The following is a 22,180-nucleotide window of genomic DNA, read 5'->3' as shown; positions in this document are numbered from 1 at the left end:
CCTCACGTGTTCCGACATTTCTACGGAATCCAAACAGATCTTCCCCGAGGTCGGCTTCTACTAGTTTTTCCATTCGTCTGTAAAGAATTCGCGTTAGTATTTTGCAGCCGTGACTTATTAAACTGATAGTTCGGTAATTTTCACATCTGTCAGGACCTGCTTTCTTTGGGATCAGAATTATTATATTCTTCTTGAAGTCTGAGGGTATTTCGCCTGTTTCATACATCTTGCTCACCAGATGGTAGAGTTTGTCAGGACTGGCTCTCCCAATGCCGTCAGTAGTTCCAATGGAATGTTGTCTACTCTGGGGGCCTTGTTTTTTACTCAGGTCTTTCAGTGCTCTGTCAAACTCTTCACGCAGTATCGTATGTCCCATTTCATCTTCATCTACATCCTCTTCCATTTCCATAATATTGTCCTCAAGTACATCCCCTTGTATAGACCCTCTATATACTCCTTCCACCTTTCTGCTTTCCCTTCTTTGCTTAGAACTGGGTTTCCATCTGAGCTCTTGATATTCATACAAGTGGCTCTCTTTTCTCCAAAGGTCTCTTTAATTTTCCTGTAGGCAGTATCTATCTTACCCCTAGTGAGATAAGCCTCTACATCCTTACATTTGTCCTCTAGCCATCTCTGCTTAGCCATTTTGTGCTTCCTGTCGATCTCATTTTTGAGACGTCTGTATTCCTTTTTGCCTGCTTCATTTACTGCATTTTTATATTTTCTCCTTTCATCAATTAAATTCAATATTTCTTCTGTTACCCAAGGATTTCTACTAGCCCTCGTCTTTTTACCTACTTGATCCTCTGCTGCCTTCACTACTTCATCTCTCAAAGCTACCCATTCTTCTTCTACTGTATTTCTTTCCCCCATTCCTGTCAATTGCTCCCTTATGCTCTCCCTGAAACTCTGTACAACATCTGGTTTAGCCAGTTTATCCAGGTCCCATCTCCTTAAATTCCCACCTTTTTGCAGTTTGTTCAGTTTTAATCTACAGTTCATAACCAATAGATTGTGGTCAGAGTCCACACCTGCCCCTGGAAATGTCTTACAATTTAAAACCTGGTTCCTAAATCTCTGTCTTACCATTATATAATCTATCTGAAACCTGTCAGTATCTCCAGGCTTCTTCCATGTATACAGCCTTCTTTTATGATTCTTGAACCAAGTGTTAGCTATGATTAATTTGTGCTCTGTGCAAAATTCTACCAGGCGGCTTCCTCTTTCATTTCTTCCCCCCAATCCATATTCACCTACTAAGTTTCCTTCTCTCCCTTTTCCTACTACAGAAATCAGTCACCCATGACTATTAAATTTTCGTCACCCTTCACTATCTGAATAATTTCTTTTATTTCATCATACGTTTCTTCAATTTCTTTGTCATCTACAGAGCTAGTTGGCATATAAACTTGTACTACTGTAGTAGGTGTGGGCTTCATATCTATCTTGGCCACAATAATGCGTTCACTATGCTGTTTGTAGTAGCTTTCCCGCATTCGTATTTTCCTATTCATTATTAATCCTACTCCTGCATTACCCCTATTTGATTTTGTGCTTATAACCCTGTAGTCACCTGACCAGAAGTCTTGTTCCTCCTGCCACCGAACTTCACTAATTCCCACTATATCTAACTTTAACCTATCCATTTCCCTTTTTAAATTTTCTAACCTACCTGCCCGATTAAGGGATCTGGCATTCCACGCTCCAATCCGTAAAACGACAGTTTTCTTTCTGAGATCCGAATGGGGGACTATTTTACCTCCGGAATATTTTACCCAAGAGGACGCCATCATCATTTAATCATACAGTAAAGCTGCATGCCCTCGGGAAAAATTACGGCTGTAGTTTCCCCTTGCTTTCAGCCGTTTGCAGTGCCAGAACAGCAAGGCCGTTTTGTTACAGGGCCAGATCAGTCAATCATCCAGACTGTTGCCCCTGCAACTACTGAAAAGGCTGCTGCCCCTCTTCAGGAACCACACATTTGTCTGGCATCTCAACAGATTCAGGAACCACACATTTGTCTGGCATCTCAACAGATGCCCCTCCGTTGTGGTTGCACCTACGGTACGGCTATCTGTATCGCTGAGGCACGCAAGCCTCCCCACCAACGACAAGGTCCATGGTTCGTGGGGGGGAGGTTTAATATATATATTAGAGGGAAACATTCCACGTGGGAAAAATATATCTAAAAACAAAGATGATGTAACTTACCAAATGAAAGCGTTGGTATGTTGATAGACACACAGACACACACACAAAATTCAAGCTTTCGCAACCCACGGTTGCTTCATCAGGAAAGAGGGAAGGAGAGGGAAAGACGAAAGGATGTGGGTTTTAAGGGAGAGGGTAAGGAGTGGAAAGACTTACCTTAGGGGGGAAAAACGGACAGGTATACACTCGCACAAACACGCATATCCATCTGCACATATACAGACACAAGCAGACATTTCATGATATGAATATGATTGAATCCAACAATTACATACACAGGGTGTTACAAAAAGGTACGGCCAAACTTTCAGGAAACATTCCTCACACACAAATGAAGAAAAGATGTTATGTGGACATGTGTCCGGAAACGCTTATTTTCCATGTTAGAGCTCATTTTAATTCTTCCACTTACGCTCAATGGAGCACGTTATCATGATTTCACACGGGATACTCTACCTGTGCTGCTAGAACATCTGCCTTTACAAGTACGACACAACATGTATGGTTCATGCACGATGGAGCTCCTGCTCATTTCAGTTGAAGTGTTCGTACGCTCCTCAACAACAGATTAGGTGACCGACGGATTGGTAGAGGCGGACCAATTCCGTGGCCTCCACGCTCTCCTGACCTCAACCCTCTCGACTTTCATTTATGGGGGCGCTTGAAAACTTTCGTCTACGCAACCACAGTACCAAATGTAGATGTAGAGACTCTTCGTGCTCGTATTGTGGGCGGCTGTGATACAATACGCCATTCTCCAGGGCTGCATCAGCGCATCAGGGATTTCATGCGACAGAGGGTGGGTGCACGTATCCTCGCGAACGGAGGACATTTTGAACATTTCCTGTAACAAAGTGTTTCAAGTCATGCTGGTACGTTGTGTTGCTGTGTGTTTCCATTCCGCGATTAATATGATTTGAAGAGGAGTAATGAAATGAGCTCTAACATGGAAAGTAAGCGTTTCGGGACACATGTCCACATAACATATTTTCTTTCTTTGTGTATGAGGAATGTTTCCTGAAAGTTTGGCCGAACCTTTTTGTAACACCCTGTCCTCTCTCTCTCTCTCTCTCTCTCTCTCTCTCTCTCTCTCTGTCTCTGTCTCTGTCTCTGTTTAAATTCCAAAATCTTCAGAAAAAGTAATAAATAAAGTGACATTGTAATTACTTTCCTTTATAGCAGTAAAAAAAAAGGCATTTCATCATAAATTGGATGATGGCATAGGGTCTCTCTCCATTCCATTCACATATGGAGTGTGGGAAGAATGATTGTTTGATGCCTTTGTGCATGCTGTAGTTATTATATACTTGTTCTTATGGTACATATAAGAGTGATATGTAGGAAGTTGTAGTATATCCCTAGAGCTCTCATTTAAAGCTGGTTCTTGAAACTTTGTTAGTAGACATTCTCAGGTTAGTTTATGCCTATCTTCAAGAATGCCAGTTCAGTTTCTTCAGCATCTGTGTAACTGTCTCCCATGGGTCAAACAAACCTGTGACCATTTATGTTGCCCTTCTCTGCATACGCTCAATATCCACTGCTTGGTACAGTCCCACACACTTGAGCAGTATTCTAGAATGTCACGTGAGTGATTTAAAGCAGTCTCCTTTGTAGACTGATTGCACTTCCCCAGTATTCCATCAATAAACCAAAGTCTACCACCTGCTTTACCCATAACTGAACCTATGTGATAATTTCACTTCACATCCCTGCAAAGTGTTACACCCAGGTACGTGTGTGACTTGGCCAATTCCTGATATCGTAGGCATAGGATGCTATGTTCTTTCATTTTTCTTTGTTACCATCAATTTCAGTTCCTGTCTCATTCCCGAGTGACTGGACACTAACTTTATCACCGAGAACCTTTATATACGACCAGAATTTCTTTGAGTTTTCTAAAAGATCACTTGACAATATTCTGCTGCGGTACTCATTGAAGGCATTACAAATTGCTCTCTTGACAGCCAAATGTGTTTCATTCAGCATCTCTGCATTTATAGCCGTGTGCTTTGTTTTACACCTGTTGTGCAGTACTCTCTGTTTCTGTACAAGTTTCTTTACAGTGGCTGTACACCATGGGGGTTCCATTACATTATGGACTGTTTTTCTGCATAAATATCTGTCCTGTACATGGTCAGATATTCTTTTAAACTTGAGCTAGAGTTCCTCTACATCCTCATGACGTGCTGAAAGTTTCAAATTTCTCATAGAGGTACAAAACTATTGATTTTTATCTAGTTTACTGAAGATGCGTACCTTTCTGCATGTTTTAGTTGTCCTTTGGACTTTCATAATTATTGTTGCCACAACAGTGGCAGGAAGTCGTTTCTGAATGTATTTGTGTGGAATATAGCCATGTATGGAAGTGAAACATGGGCGATAACCAGTTTGGACAAGAAGAGAATAGAAGCTTTCGAAATGTGGTGCTACAGAAGAATGCTGAAGATAAGGTGGGTAGATCACGTAACTAATGAGGAGGTATTGAATAGGATTGGGGAGAAGAGAAGTTTGTGGCACAACTTGACTAGAAGAAGGGATCGGTTGGTAGGACATGTTTTGAGGCATCAGGGGATCACAAATTTAGCATTGGAGGGCAGCGTGGAGGGTAAAAATCGTAGAGGGAGACCAAGAGATCAATACACTAAGCAGATTCAGAAGGATGTAGGTTGCAGTAGGTACTGGGAGATGAAGAAGCTTGCACAGGATAGAGTAGCATGGAGAGCTGCAACAAACCAGTCTCAGGACTGAAGACCACAACAACAACCACCACATCGTGTTCACAGATACCAGTTTTGATGTGGACATCCTCAGAGGGGTCAGGTCTATTTGTTGCCAATATATTTCCATTGTGAGTGAGGTTTTAACTATCTGTTCTAGAGAAGGCATTTAATAATGTTTCACAGCATGTTGTATGGTAAGAAGCCTGAGGATACAGACAAACGAAACATTATAAGTTCAGAGAATATACATTACAAACAGCTAGAGTTTGCTATACGCTCTGACTCAAAGATTGTTGCTCGACAGAGCCGATTACAAATTGACTGCTCGCACAACTGGAGCATTCTGTTGCACGACCGAGAATTCCGTGCTCTGTATGACGAAGAAAAGGCTGATTTTGATGCCTATTCTTGCTTCACGTGATAGTGATATACTTCTACTTTAAACTGACTACGGAAGTTCATTTTTGTCAATTTTTGGACTTTGCTGTTTTGATCTTAGACATCTTTGTGGTATTATACATGTCAGCTTAATTCAGCAGTAGAAGATAATTAGAATGTAATAGGTGTATAATTAGTTAAAAGCCTGGTTAATTCCAAAACTTAAGTAACAATATTTTTTTGAACTTCCCATTATGGGTCATTGCAGACCCTGCTCACATATGTTTTCAACTGACACCAGGAGCACAATGAATCCCCTGCCTCTCCCTGTATGTTTGCATTCCTATCTCTCGGCATCCCTCAGTATTTTCACACTTTTGGTCTATGTTATTTATGTCCGTACTCTGCAGACGGAGTGCACGGCTGAGGATATTTCTCAGTCCCACACTTTATGGTTTCTTCCCATTCTGTTTGTATACAGAACACGGTAAGAATGATGATTTAAAATCTAGTGTAATGTTTTATTTGAGGTCCCTACTGGAGTGATATGCACCCGGCTATAGTTGTAAGTAGGATTTCGTGGGTCAGTTTGTATCCACCTCAGAATTTCTGCCAAATCCAGTATTCCCGCATCTCTGTGGTGCCGTCCTGTCAGTCGGATGATGCGGTGACTGTCTGTGCTGTCCTACTTGCTGTAAGTTCAGAATCCCCTCATTAGTCCTAATCGGTACGGGTCTGTGATACACTAGAGCAATACTCTTGGATGAGTTGAACGAGTGTTCTGGAAGTGGTCTTCTCTGTATACTGACTTCATTTCCCAATATTACCCTACAGTGTTGCACCTTCTCAACCTACGACTGAGCCCGGGTAATTGTTCTTCTTTGTATGCCTACAAAGTGTTACAGCAGGTATTTGTAATAGTTGACTGATTGCAGACATGACTGGTGGATACTGTGATCAGACAATATCACTTTCCTGTTTGTTTTTTTTTTGTGCACTTTTACATTTTGCTTGTGTGTGTGTGTGTGTGTGTGTGTGTGTGTGTGTGTGTGTGTGTGTGTGTGAGAGAGAGAGAGAGAGAGAGAGAGAGAGAGAGAGAGAGAGAGAGAGAGAGAGAGAGAGAGTGAGAGAGGGGGGGGGGGGGAGAGAGAGAGAGATGTAGTACTTTAGTATGAAATGGGAGGTATGAAAGTGAACTTATGATTGAAATTAACGTAAAAACAATCATACAATTCCATATATGCAATAAAAAATTGGGGGGGGGGGGGGGGGAGTGACAAGTTTGCAAATGTGCATTTATTTCTGCTGAAACACAAACTGGCCTCTTTTGTTGATCAAATTAGGAGTTTGTACTTTCTTCACAATTATTGATATGTCTTCTCAAGACTTGTCTTCATTTACTGGCCAAATACAGCTTGTAGTTGAGTAATACTGGGTTAGTTTCCTCCTCGTATTCCTTCACTTTTGCCAAATAGTCTTCCTTCGTCCTGGATCTTCCCACTGCAGTACAAAATCTCCTGGCTTAGTGGTACTGTTTCCTTTGCTGGATGAGGACTTTTCTATTCACTCTCCTACCACCACCACCAAACTGTAACGAATTTCACAAAGGTATGGAATTGGTTATAGATTTTTCCAGCGACTATCCAGAAATGACGCTGATGACTGAACTACTCCTGCACTTGTGAAAAGAAGCGTTACACATTTTTAATTCTGTTTTGCACATATACATAATTTGTATGGCAAGTTTACTGTCTACTGAGGTGATTTTGCCATTTGCCAAACGATTCTTTTCGTAGTTCCTCCAATACCGTCAACCTGCCTCTTTGCCGAGGGAAGTGGCAGCAAATTCCAGTCAGAGCAGAAATGTCAAATTCAGTCAGAAAACATGGAAGATAAGAAAGTGTAAAGTGATTCTTGAACTGTGAAGCACAGCCATGGGAAAAATTTTGACATGCTGAAAATTCGACTGTTTTTTCTTCAGAACCTGAACGAGGATTTTAAAGAATGCCCATATGGGACATATCGTCACTTATAATGGAATAATTAGCAATAATATGATAATTTAACCAAACGCCAGCAGTGAAAATAGTAGACTTGTGCTGATCCCAGTGAACACTTTCAATTTCATCTCGGCTCACAGTGGTGTAGTGTTGCGCAAAATCTGTCCGAATGAGTGCATCACAATTTACAAATGTTCTCTCTACATCTTCAGAGTGCCGAGGCTGTTTTTCTTTCCACATAACAGTGAAATTTTGAGTGCTGGGAACTGCAGGCGTATCTTTTTTCACACAGGCAGATATAAATCCAGTTTCCGTTATAGTTTGGGGTGTCCGTCAAAACCTTCCATTGGGTACATTGTATTTCATTACGAATTGTTTCTTCATCACTGAAGATATGTGCAAAGTTGCAGCTGCCTATTTTCAGCCTGTCTGACATACAGGCAAAGTTTTCAGGATCACCCCCGCGAGGGCTATTAATTATAGTATTCTACATGGAAATACTCCTGTTTAACTGCGTGTTAGTGTGCTATCTACGTGCACATGTTACGGAACATAGAGGAAACAGGAAATACAAATGGTGGGCAAAGCTCAGAAAACTTGGATTTTTCAATCACACAGTCAGAATACTACTTCATAGCCTTTAGCGGTAATCATCATATATTCATACGTTTTTGAACCACTCCTTTCTTCCCTGTTTGGGTGTTCTTTGTGGTAACTCTGTCCTTTTTATCTGGTTCTGTTCTGCCAATGTCATCACAAAGATAAAACTGTACCGCATTAGCTTTCATTTGTTCATTCAGACATTTACATCCTTTTTTTTTTTTTTTAATTTATGGCACAGATTCAGATTACTCACAAATTCTGGTACCTTGTCAACAAACAGTTTTTCTGCCAGTTTTAATTTCCTTGGGGTGTTGGCAAACTTGTCATTGCCTTATCAGCTGCTTTTCCTAGTGGCATGCTACAGTACTGCTTTAAGATCACTTTCTAGAAATCCTTTGCCTGTCTTGCCGAATGATTTTAGCTTTTCTCTGTGCTGCTTCTGTCTTATCCTATCCCACTCACACTCGAATTTTAACTTCGTTCCATCATTTGAAATGCTCGTTTTTCTTTCATCCTTCGTAATTTAAACCTTTTGACACTTTTGATTGATATTCTGAATACTTGACTGCATTCTGTTTGAGTTATTGTATAAACACGTGTGATCTTGCTAGACATCTAGGAGGCAAACAAAGAAATAACTGTTTAATTTATTTGATGTATGACACTGAATCAAAAATGTTGATATAATGCAGTAAAGTAGTGTCGCACACCATCACAGTTTTAGGTACGAGAGAGTTGTGCTATAAAGAAACGATGTTGTAGAAAAATGCAGATCTTGACATAACCTCACTTCCAAAAGGTTTCAAAAAGGAAAGAAAAGAGCAAGTGATCAAGGCAGTCAACCCACAAGCTGTAATTTCCCTTTGCTGGGTAGTTGTACAATGATGAAATCGAAATAACTATAGAAAAAAAAATAATGAAGTATATATATTTTTTTTTTAAATAAATTGTTTAGTTATGAGAAGGAATCTTCCACTGTAGAATAGTTATTATTACAAATACTTTGAACTACTTCAGTCCTTTGGTATAAAGGGTCCTTTCACAGGGAATGCTCCTAATGCGACGTTTGACTGGTACCGTGATGTTGGGTGGCAAAACGGTCTGATCGGGAGCTAAGATCTGCCATTATTTAACCGCTTTCACCATACTTTGCCACTGTTGTCGACATCTTTCAATTGTAATTCTTTTCTTGAAGTACTGCAGCTACTGCTGGAAGTTGAGAGTGCAAATCCAACTTTCAAAATAAATTTGACAATTCTCGTTAACGATGTCTCGTTTGTTATATTATCAATTACAGTAACTGTGCATTACAAAGTTGTTACATTTTGCGGAACGTCGCAAAAACATTGACTGATACGGACAAAGTCCAGGGCACGGCCAACTTCCTTCACCGTCCTTCCCTAATTCGACGAGACTGATGACCTCGCTGTCTGGTCTCTTCCCCCAAACAGTTCGATCCAGTCCAATCGAAACTAGACTACGGGTGTTTCTTTTATGCATATGCGCATCTGTCCATGTTACGCTGTTTGGATAGACTGTACAGTGGTGGCACCTGTTTGACCACTGGTGCCTTTTACACTAACCCGGTCGAGTCCGTATGCCGAAGCTGCCGAACTACCACTGTCGTACCGCCGTGACTTTCGCCTCTGCAGGTACGCGTGCCATTTGTCTGCCGTGCCCGGCCACCCGTCCTACGTCTCCTCCTTCGACGACTCCTTCGATCGCCATAATGGGGCACGTCCCTCTTCTCTGTTACCTCGTGGAGTTCACTTTTGACTCTTTCTCTGGCAGCTTAACTTCACGCTCCCTGCCACTTTCCCAGTGGGTGCGAACCCTTCACCACCTCCGTGCAGTGACCCGTGTTCACTTTGGCCTTCATTTGCTTACTAAAGACACTACTCCGGCCTCACTCTATCACCAAAAGTTTCACAACCTTCGGATGGAACTTCGCTGTAGTACTTTTGTGTACAGTGACGGCTCTCGGACGGAGTGCGGAGTTAAATGCGGCTCAGTCGTTGGCGCTGACAATTTTCAGTATCGGCTTCCGGAACACTGCTCAGTATTTACGGCAGGGCTCTTCGCCCCGTATCGGGCCACTCGGTATATCCGGCGACACGGGATTTTCGATTGTGTCACCTGCTCCGACTCGCTCGGTGCCCTTCGGAGCGTGTGTGTGCCGTACACTGTTCGTCACTTAGTGCGACGGGTCCGGGAAAGCCGTCACGTGCTCACTCGCGATCGACCCACTGTGACGTTTATGCGGGTTCCCGCTCGCACCGGTCTGACGGGAAACGAGGCTGCCGACGCTGCGGTCCTCGTACGTCGGCCTGCCAGTTCTTCTACTCCCGCGACGACCTCTGTGCCGCCGCCTGTGGGCAGGTGGTCCTTCCTCCGTGGAAACGAGCTCGGGGGTATCGAGCCTCTACCAGCGGCTTGGACAACCTCCTCTCAGTCCTCTTGCTGTGAGGAGATCATTTTAGCCGGGTTGCGTATCGGGCACTGTCTTTTTAACCATCTCCATTTGTTAAGTGCTGCTCCTCCACCACTTTGTAATCGTTGCTCTCGACCTTTGACGGTCCGCTATTTCCTAGCCGAATACTCTTTTTGACACTTAGGTTCTCATTTTAAGTTTGCCATCTGAGTTATCGGCCATTTAGAGAACATCGAGGCTATCGACCACGTTTTACATTTTATCCGTTGTACCGAATGGCGAAAGACATTTAATCTTTAGTTCAGAACCTCCGTTTCTCTATGGCGTATTTTCTCTATGGCGTATCTCCAAGTCCCTGTTTTTAGCTGTCTTTCCCTCCATTGATTGTGCTTAATGTGCAGTGGTCTTAACTCTTTTCCATGTTCTGTGGTTCTGACGCGGGTTCTTATGATCCTAGTTGATTTTGCGCCCTAAATAAATTTAAAAAAAAAAAAAAAAAAAAAAAATGGAAAGTCCAGGATGGAATGCAGTAATTTTATGAAAAGGAAAGTTGCTACTCACCTTATAGCATAGATGCTGAGTCGCAGATAGGCACAACAAAAAGACTGTCAACAGTAGACACTGTGTGTGTGTGTGTGTGTGTGTGTGTGTGTGTGTGTGTGTCTCTACTGTTGAGTCTTTTTGTTGTGCCTGTCTGCGACTCAGCATCTCCGCTATATGGTGAGCAGCAACTTTCCTTTTCAGAAAACAAACAAACAGTTTGGTAGAGGCATAACAGAAGTGTGAAAGGGGCAAAGGAGAAGTTTGCTTGGTACGTGCAATGCAGATTACGGAACGTGTCGCATTGAAGAATCGATTCGAGCTGCTGCTCGTGACTCTGTGTGGTACACAATCCGACACATGTGTTGCCATTATAGAATGATATCGTGCACAACACACTGGACAATTTGAAGAAGTGTCCTCGCCGAGCACTGGAGTGACTTTCAGATGAAAATGGAGCTGAGCGAATAGTGCCGTCTCCGTCATTTGATGCCGTATCGGGTAGAGGGTTGTAAGGTCCTGCACCGTATTGTCAGGGGGGACAAAATGGTGTTTGGGAGGCTTTTGTCAAGTAGCTCTTATACCAGGATTCAGTTTTCTTTCGTGCTGATTTTGACAGGATGGTTTGCTGATGGCACCAATGCTTAGAAAGTGGTGGTGACCGTGAAGAAAACTAAAATGGACCAGTGAATTAATAACTTTGTGTACCTCTTTGATTTCTCAATAAGCCTTTTGTTACAGAGGAATTATTACCTTTTTGAACCGTCACTGTATTTTAGTTTTTGTTTCGATTGAGCACTGTTCCTATATTATATCGAGTTCGAGAGATTACCTAGTCTGTATTTGAAATTTGAAAAAAGCTGTACGTGTGTACAATAAAGAGAATTTTCGTGACAGCAGGTGATCACTTGAACACAAAGCTACACGTGTCATTACAGGTGACTCTGTGTGCAGCCGAGTCGGTGCCGCCAGATGAGGCCGTTGTCTGTAGGTTTTGTGTGTCATTTCGTACTGAGTGATAGTTCCCGTAATGGGTCAATTTGCCTGAAGAAAAGATAAATTGCTAATCTATATTTTCTTACATTGTAGACTTCTTAAAAAGTTATTGTAACTCTCTTCTTACCATTTTAAAAGTTCAAATACAGCATTTGTACTGGTAAAGAAAAAAAAAAAAAAGAGTTCTACTGTACTGCATCTCAAAACCTGCAGTTCTGACTTTTTTTGTCAAGAGGTACCGGTACGGGGCATGTGTGCATACCGTCACAAATCGATCACTGTGCAGACTGTATAACTGAAATTTCCCGAGATTTCTTTTGGCATCGAATAAAATTAGTACGCCGCTCTTGCAGTTTGTGTCGAAGGGGAATGGCGAAAATTCCCAGGGGCTCAGAAGTGTGTGCCAGACTGGGGTTCTCAATCCGGAACCTCCGCGTCTCTGGCAGGGCTCCGATATTTGGGAGAGCTTCCATGGAGTTTGGAAAGTGCGCTGTGTGGTCAAAAGTCTCCAGACACCTACTATATGACATGAACGTAGAGTGCCAGCTTGAACAGCCGGGGACACTTTCAGTGAGGAGCTGTCCAGATGTCTGTGGCAGTACGGCAGCCGGAGGTGATGACGGTGGACAATGGGATACGTGAATATTCACAGTACATTACCACTCGCTGTGCAGCTTCGTAGCAAACATTGCTGCTTGACCTGTGGCTGACAGAACTTTGCAGTTCCCAAATCAAAAAGTGTTGCTAATGAAAATGGTTTTTTTTTTTTTTCCTGAACTGGTAGAGTTATCAATTGCTTGTTTTATGTTAGATGGCAGCTTATCGAATACCTTCTCATCAAAGTATGCAACTTTATTCTGAAGTCTGGATGAGAGGGCAGTGTCTATGAGAAAATTGTTTTTGTGTGTATTTACTATTTTGCTGACAAATGTAGTGTGCATCACAACTTAGCTGAAACTAGATTGTATCGTCACCAATGTACACCGTTGAATAGTAAATGTATTGGGGAAATGAGGGTAAGAACTTAGACAGCCTTAAAAAGCCCTCTGGGTAATGTGCTTTACGGACTGTTTTACTGCTCGCCTCTGCTGAACGAGCTCTTTATTTACTTTTTCTGCTCTGCCCTATAAGACAAGACAACAAAGAGTGAAGATATGCAGAATAAGCCAATATTCTTTCACGTTCGAGTTGGCGTCAGCAGGACGGGGGGTGCTTCTAACGGCGCAACACGCCGAACTGAGTGTCTCGCTTAGTTTATCCTCGTGTTGACTCCATTTTAGCTTCTTATGCAGCTGGCGCTAAGGAATTTTACACACTGTGCTGCACTAACTGTGTGACCATTACTGTACACTTCAGTTCCTAGCGGGTTTTATCAGTGGTGTGAAACTGAAATATGTGAGTGTTTGAGGTATTGTTAAGGCACGTGCTGCTTGCTGCGGATGCTTTAGACGCCTATTTGTCTCACCTCAGACACTCGGCTGCAAATGATATTGAGGCTATCGTGTAAATTTTTACCGCAGCAGTTTCATTGGTCTGTCTTGTTAAGAGTGTGGTTGAATAGGTAAGGTAATAAATGATCGTACAGTATTGATGACCGTCAGACACCACTTAATGTAGGTAGTCGTGGGTGTTTAAATAACCCACACTTATGAATGCCACCAGTAATGGAGAATGATGTACTGTCACGCTTCGAAATACGGTTTTGAGATGCTGTCGACAGATACGCGATTGGCAATGAAGTGTGAAGTACGATAATGTTCTGCATTCGAAGAAAATGACCGCTCCTGTAACCTGCCACTAATTACCGGACATTTACTGAGTCTGTGAAATGTCACGAAAACAGTCCTGGTTGTAGTGCCAGGAATTTCGTAAAGACAAAACAGAAATGTGAAAGGGGCAAAGGTCGACGCAACTGAACATCTCGGTAGACGGAAACGTGCCGCATCGGAAGATCGATTCTGGCCGATCGTTACATCGGCATGTGCTGTGCGGCAGATGAACTGTACACCTGCTTTGTCGGTGTAAAGGACTTTGTAACTGGAATCGTCGAACTGCTGGAAGAAGTCTCCTCGCAACGCACTGCGGCAGCTTTCGGGCAAGGATAGAGCCGAGTGAATGGTGTTGTCTCGCCGTCACTTAATGCGGTATTGGGTGGAGGCCATTACATTTCTGCACCGTATCGTCACGAAGGGTCAGATGACTTTTGGTAGTTGTTGTTAAATAATTCCTACACCTTGGTTCACATTTCTTTCATACTGGTTTGGCAGATTGTTGCCAATGGCACAAATGCCTAGAAAACTGTGGCATCTGCATGGAAATGTAATATGTACCAGTGCCTTAGTAACTTTGTGTACACTGTGTGATCAAAAGTATCCGGACACTTAGCTGAAAATGACTTAAAAGTTTGTGGTGCCATCCATCGGTAATGCTGGTATGCAGTATGGTGTTGGTCCACCCTTATCCTTGATGACAGCTTCCACTATCGCAGGCATACATTCAATCAGGTGCTGGAAGGTTTCTCGGGGAGTGGGAGCCCATTCTTCACAGTGTGCTGCACTGAGGAGAAGCATCGATGTCTGTCGGTGAGGCCTGGCACGAAGTCTGCGTTCCAAAACATCCGAAAAGTGTTCTGTAGGATTCAGGTCAGGCCTCTGTGCAGGCCAGTCCATTACAGGGATGTTACTGTTGTGTAACCACTCCGCCATAGGCGGTACGTTACGAAGGGGTGCTCGATCGTGTTGAAAGATGCAGTCACCGTCCCCGAATTGCTCTTCAACAGTGGGAACCAAGAACGTGCTTAAAACATCAGTGTAGTAGGCCTGTGCTGTGATAGTGACACGCAAAACAAGCAGGGGTGCAAGCCCCCTCCATGAAAACCACGACCCCACCAGAACACCACCGCCTCCGAATTTTACTGTCGGCACTACACACGCTGGCAGATGATGTTCACCGGGCATTCGCCATACCCACACCCTGCCATGGTACCGCCACGATGTGTACCGTGATTCGTCCCTCCACACAACGTTTTTTGACCGTTCAATCGTCCAATGTTATATGCTCCTTACACCTAGCAAGGCGTCGTTTGGCATTTACCGGCGTGATGTGTGGCTCATGAGCAGCCGCTCGACAGTGAAATCCAAGTTTTCTCACTTCCCGCCAAACTGTCACGGTACTTGCAGTGGATCCTGATTCAGTTTGGAATTCCTGTGTGACGGTCCGGATAGATGTCTGCCTATTACACATTACGACCCTCTTCAACTGTCGGTGGTCTCTGTCAGTCAACAGACGAGGTCGGCCTGTACGCTTTTGTGCCGTACGTGTCCCTTCACGTTTCCAATTCACTGTCACATCGGAAACAGTGGACCTAGGGATGTTTAGGAGTGTGGAAATCTCGTGTACAGGCGTATGACACAAGTGACACCCAATCACCTGACCACTTTCGAAGTCCGTGAGTTCCGCGGAGCACCCCATTCTGTTGTCTCACGATGTCTGTTGATTACTGAGGTCGCTGATACGGAGTACCTGGCAGTAGGTGGCAGCATAATGCACCTAATATGAAAAAGTATGTTTTTGGAAGTGTCCAGATAGTTTTGATCATGTAGTGTATCTGTTTGACTTCCTATGTCGCAGAGGAATAGTTACCTCACTTTTTGAACCACCCTTGTATTTTAGCTTTTGTCTCTGTTGACCATTAATCCAATATGATCTTAGCACTTAGGGGGCCAGAGTGTTTGGGGCTACACAACGTTTGAGCTGTCGAGTGGTTGTGCCATAAAGTGTAATGGAGCTGATTAATCTGTATTGCAGACAGCACAGTTTTCACATTTAGCTGTTATTTAATTTAATCATAGGGTAAGAACATTTTTTTGTGGCGGTAGGCAGAAAATATAAAGCACAAAGCTGTGTGTGTTGTTACAGGTTCGTCTGTGGCCAGAGCGAAGCAGCAGGCAGACGCCACAGCCGGACGAGGACGGAGGGCGTCGCCCGCAGGTTTGTGCGTGCTCAGTGGTAATTCCTGTAATGGGTCTATTTGCTCCAATAAAGTTTTAGGGTCAATCCATATGATGGTTGCTTGACCATTTTTAAATATTTTCATTTTTTGTATGTGATTGCCCTGTATTTGGAAAGTTCAAAATAGGTTTTTAAAATAATTTATCTCGCACCTTTACTGGATGGTGGCCATTTTTGTTTATAGGCGTGCTACGATTTTTTGGTCTGGAGACATTAGTGAAAATTTGAATATCTCTGTGCTGGGTTAAGTTACAACATTGCAGTTGACATGATTGTTTTTAGAAAAGTGTCCTCTACGACATTGTCTATTACACAAAATACCCTAAATTCAAAAATAACCAGTCAAAAGGAGCTCCAAAGTTTGGTTTCCAAATTTTCAAAAAACCACTTTTTAGACTCAAAAATAGTAAACAAGGAGTGATATATGAGAGTCTGTTTTTTTCCTGTAGTTAGATATCATACAATACTAGCCTCGTATAGAGAAAGAACACTTACAAATGTTTCCTTAATTTTTTATGAAGTTTTGAAATTTGAGAATTTTCATTTTTTGTAAAGTTTGGGGTTAGTTATCTCAGGTGGGACTGAATATGAAAATATGATTTTTGCACGGTTTGTATACCTATATGATAGCAACATTCCGTAAAAATTTCAACATTGATATCTGATGGTGAACAAAGATATTAATCTTTGAAAATGAGGAGATAATTCACATTACTCTACAACTGATCTTATGGCTGTTGCCTATGTAAATGGTTTATTGTTTCATTGTAATAAAATTTAATTGTGACCTATATTTAGTTAACACTATCACCCATTATTCATTTAGTTTGTTTACTTTTAAAAATGCAATATTAAACAATAGGAGCTTTGGCTTTTGTTCTATCGTAATAAAAATGCCCCTTTACGTTTAGGTTTATTGTCATTAAAGAAGTAGATTATTGCTGGGTGTGTGCATTGTTGTAGGCAGTCTGTTCTGAAACTTTTGTTGGAGTGGATGTACTTACTTCGGAGTGTAAAATGTGTTGTGTGCTTTGTTCTCTGTGTGATTTGTAATTAATTTTGAGAGATTAAGTGGAATGCAATAACATGGGTGAACAGTGCTCTGTCGGACAGATAGCAAGTGAAGTGTGTCACAAAACAGTTACGGTTCAGTTTAAAGAAACTTGAAGATGTGAGTGACTTTGATGAAGTTAGACAAACTTGCTTTAAATTTTGAGTAAGTTCTTCTGTAACATCAGTGTGTGAGTATCATGAGAAGAAATATATTCTGAAGTAAAACAATGTTTTTGGAAGAAAGTGCTGTGATCCACTTAAAGTCCGTAAAAAGCCTATTACTAACGGTTTGAGGGAAATAAAACTTGAACATTTGTCCTTGTTGTGTGAGAGTGAAACAGCTTCCCAAGTGAAACCTAATGCGATTCCTGGGAATTACTTGTGCCCAAATTGTTACTCAAAAATATTTGTTGTGAATCCAGGATCTGAATCATGTAACCTTGTTAATGACATTTATATTCCTAATGAGGAAGCTGTTAGCATATTGGATTTTTCTTGATCTATGTTAGACATACGTCCTGCTTCAAAAATAATAAAATTAAGTAGCAGAAAAAGAAAAGCAGCTATTGGAAATAAGGTACAACAAATTTGAGACAAAATTAGAAAAAAGACTTGGAATCGTGCTTTAATAATACAGATACCTACATCCTTCTGAATCTGCTTAGTGTATTCATCTCTTGGTCTCCCTCTACGATTTGTACCCTCCATGCTGCCCTCCAATACTAAATTGGTGATTCCTTGATGCCTCAGAATATGTCCTACCAACCGATCCCTTCTTCTAGTCAAGTTGTGCCACAAACTGCTTCTCTCCCCAATCCTATTCAATACCTCCTCATTAGTTATGTGATCTACCCATCTAATCTTCAGCATTCTTCTGTAGCACCACATTTCGAAAGCTTCTATTCTCTTCTTGTCCAAACTATTTATCGTCCATGTTTCACTTCCGTACATAGCTATACTCCATACAAATACTTCCAGAAACGACTTCCTGACACTTAAATCAATACTCGATGTTAACAAATTTCTCGTCTTCAGAAACGCTTTCCTTGCCATTGCCAGTCTACATTTTATATCTTCTCTACTTCGACCATCATCAGTTATTTTGCTCCCCAAATAGCAAAACTCATTTACTACTTTTAAGCGTCTCATTTCCTAAACTAATTCCCGCAGCATCGCCCAATTTAATTCGACTACAATATTTAAAAATGGTCGAGCAAGTAACTTAATTTTTATTGGACCACTTCATTTGGATTGACCCTTTTAAAGTAAATTTCCAAAGCTAGATTTGTGGACAGACTGTAACTGAAATTGCCTTCAGTTTGTTTTGCTGTCAACAGAGCAAATTAACAGTGTGTCTGTACCGACGAGGGAATGCCAAAACTTCCCGGCAGGTCAAAACTGCCTGCCGGACTGGGACTCAAATCTGGAACCTTGCATTTGTTGGCAGTGTTTCAGTACACGGGAAAGCTTCTGTAGGATCGGAACATAGAGAAGTATCCGGGCAGCTATTTATAGACATTAGTACAGGGTGTGCAGCAACCCACCCCCCCCTCCCTGTCCCTCGAGCTTTACAGCACCTCAATAATACTTTCGACGAAGTTCTTAATGCCTGCAAAGGAATGGCAACCCAATCTTCGTCGTCAAAACCTGAAACCGTGGAAGGTAGTGATGACCGGTGCCAGGGTCCGGACCGAAGTCGACGTTCAGGTTTCGAACGTTTTGCGGCGAGTTCGTGTCGGGACACTGGGCCGAATGCTCTATTTTGGGAGGGTTGTTTTTCACAGACCACTTCCCTACAGACGATGCCTTACGACAGGCTGCACTGTCGTGCCAGTAGAAACAATTTCATCTCTGACTGTTGCTGTACTGTACATAGTACACAGTGCTGTATAATGTGTTTGTATCCCTTTGCATTTAGCGTTGTCTTGGTCCCAGTACTGGGACCACACTCTGACCTCGTACCTTAACCCCGCCACCACCTCCGTATTTCACTGCTGCCACCACACACTGTGGCAGGAAACGTTCTTCAGGCGTTCGCCGTACCCGATGCCTTCCGTCGGACTGCCTCGTAGTATAGTGTGACTGATTCCTCAGAATAACTTGTTCCCACTGAGCAGTGGCATTGCCCTTTATAACACCTCCAACTTTTAACGAAGGTGAGGCACACAGCAGCAGTCAGTCACAATCTCATTAGGGGTTTTTTATGCTCGCAAATCTAGATTTCAGCTATAAATAGCAATCTTCAGTGCTACTGGATCAAAATTACTTTACTATACGTAGAATAATAAGTAAACACCACGTTATTCAATAGCAGCTATTTTTGAACAAGAGTGGATAACTGAACACGGTATTTGCTTATTGTATGACGTACAGTAACTTAATTTTAATCCTATGATTTTTTTTTTCTTTCACGTTAGCATTGAAGATAGCTATTTATAGCCAAAATCTAGATTTGCGAGCATAATAAAAACTAATGGGATTGCGACTGACTGCCATACGCCCCTCCTTCCTTAAAATCTACGGTCGCCGTGCACGTCGGTTTCCGTTCGAATCTGAGTCGGTGGACCCGAGACTTTCTCGACTACAGAAACGAGAGGCTCGACTGTCGTTCCTCGTTCTTTTTAATTCCCCCACACGCAGTTATCGTGCCAGTCGGACTGCTCGTAGCACTCGGGAATTCGCGAGCGATTCCTTCTGCCGATATCGCGCAATTTTTCGCGACTGTCTTCCACTGCATTAGACGGTCCCCCTCCGTCCTTAGACCAGGTGTGCTAGGTGTCGGTTTAGCTCGGGTCGTTATTTCACATTTCCACTCGGCAGTCACGTCACCGACAGTCGACTTGGGTGGTTTTAGAGCGGTTCGAATGTCCCCCGGTGGACTCTTTACTCGGCTGACTGCTCGGAGTTGGAAGTTAGTGAGCTCTCCCGACTGGCCCGTTCTGCCGTTACTGCTTCTCTGTCGGTGGCACGGTATTCCCCACCTCCGTTTATACGACAAGTCTTATCCTAGTAGTCTATTCCGCACCAGATAAGAACGTTCGGACATTTTTCGTCACACAGTGTGCGAGATGCACCGGCAGACGTGAAGCCGCAACGGAAGGTCGCGAATCGACTCGTGACTGGGCGGCCGAACTTCCCCGAGTGTGGACTCCCGGCTGTCGGTGCTGTACGGTCATTTTTTGTGCCCGGGTAGCTAGTCGCCGGGCGAGAATGTTTCTCACAAAAGGTCAGGTTCTGGGTTCGCATGACAGTGTCGCACACAGGTTCGGGCCGCTAGCAAATTTCAAATCGGGAAGTGTTCTAGAGGGGAGAGGGGAGGGGGAGGGCGGCACTGTTTTTTTCATTTCGGATAAATTGCAGGTTCTGCTAAGACCGACTAAAAGATGTTATCCTATTTGTGTAATTTTCATATCTAATGGGTCAGTGGAAGAAAGTGATAACCCACGAGAGAGTATCGAGTCGGTACGTGCTGTATGCTCGGTTAAATCCAGAGACGACAATATAAATACGAAAAAGATTAAACAGCTTATGTAGTAGACAGTATGTAGTACTGCTAGTACATACGAAACTTCTCGTTACTGGCGTGTATTGCATTCCCAATAACTGCAGATTTTTATTTACGGATATGGAGACAACTGGATGAAGAGGAAAAGAAATTTTATGAATTTTGGTTAGAGTAGCACATGCAGCACTGAAAACAGCTTTTGTCAGAGCACTCCTCTTGAAAAAACTCTGACAGAATTGGAGGAACTACTGGCCTCAGTGCTAATTCTGCGTTCCACACCAAACGTTTTGGCACGCAAACATACTCGTACTCTATGGCACCCGACATTTCACCCAGTCTCTCTTTGTCTCCCCCTCACTGCCGCTGTCCCTCCCGCAGTCCCCTTTGTCCGCCACCGGCACTTTCTCCGCTCCGCCTCTCACTCTCCCACTCTCACTGTCTTCGTCCCTTTGTATCACTGTTCCTTAACACTGCCTCACAACTCTGCTAATTTCACTGTCTCTCTGTCCCGCTGTCTCTTTCCTTTCTCGCTTACAGTCTGCTGTGTAAAATTGAATATTTTTAGACTACATTTGCAATTTATCAAAAAATATGGTGTTTGGCTTGCAAGTGCAAAGAATTTTGTGTAACAAAATATTTTTGTTGTTTGGTGTTTGCACTGCGAGGTGGCACTATCGACTAATTTCCGGCTCGAGGTAACCCTTTTACGCGTGAAGTGTCTGTTGGAAGAAGGCGGCGTGTGAGAAACTTTCGTCGGTGACCTCGTAACCCTCGTGATGACCCCAGAACACTCGCCACGTGTACACTACGTAAGTTAAACTACATTTACGCGTAACTACGGAAACTTTTAACCTCTAGATCTCGCAAATGGATACTGATATAAAAAAAAGTTCTGAAGTTCCCTGAGAACGTATGGTAAAAATGCGACTGTTTGCCACAAATAGAAATTATAAGTATGGCCGTCACCAGGATTAGTAATTTTGGTACCCGAGAATCGGGACCCACCCACCAACAAATGGTGCTTTTTGAAAGTCGTTTGAGGCCCGTCATAGATCGTACGTAACGGAAAATAAAGAAAGATTTGCTCGATTTGCCTGTGTCGGACATTTTAATGTTTAAATTTTGACGCTGCACTATAGGGTACCTACTGTATGCCAGTTCTTCGGCACGTGTACAAACGGTCATTAGGCCGAGGGCTGTCCGAAACACTCGACCCCTTATCTCTCCGTTCGGTGGAATCCGACGCAGGAGTCCCTGAGAAATCATGTTTCCACTCGCGGCTTTTTGGAGTGTGTCGGCACTGTGCACTGTCGTGCAGAGATCGATTTGAATTACTGCCTGTCAAATACTTCACTCGTTTCGTGGCCCCGGATTCCGGACACAGGTTTCGTAGCTTACAACTTCCGGGGGCAATGAAAACCTGATTTTCGATATTTCGTACAGTTACTGACCGGATGTAAAAAATTGTATGTGCTGTCATAATCTACTCATTAAGAAGTGTAGCCTTACATTAAAGGTTCAACTAAATAAGACAAGGTTTACAGCTACATTCTGTGCATATTTTTAGACGCAGCATAATTCGTGACACACGAATTATTCAAAATGTGTTCTTCCGTTGTTTGGGAATGAGAGCACTTACTGACTTCGACAAACTTTACACACCGTTTCAAACCGTATGATACGTTTTGTTGCTGACACCCTACTCCCACAGAAAATAATGAAATAGAAAAAG

General features: G+C 42.8%; 1 long non-coding RNA gene across 1 annotated transcript in view; it reads left to right on the top strand.

The window, feature by feature from the left end:
• The window catches only part of LOC124720420, a 41,347-nt gene that overhangs the window by 5,893 nt on the left and 13,274 nt on the right, over positions 1 to 22,180 (top strand). The window contains exon 2 of the long non-coding RNA XR_007006153.1: positions 15,798 to 15,869. This is a non-coding gene — a long non-coding RNA (uncharacterized LOC124720420). The remainder of the gene's footprint in view (positions 1 to 15,797; positions 15,870 to 22,180) is intronic.

Source organism: Schistocerca piceifrons, chromosome 11 (assembly GCF_021461385.2).
Source record: "Schistocerca piceifrons isolate TAMUIC-IGC-003096 chromosome 11, iqSchPice1.1, whole genome shotgun sequence".
Lineage (NCBI taxonomy): Eukaryota > Metazoa > Arthropoda > Insecta > Orthoptera > Acrididae > Schistocerca > Schistocerca piceifrons.
Note: the sequence above shows the minus strand (reverse complement) of the source record. Positions and strands in the feature narration are given on the sequence as shown.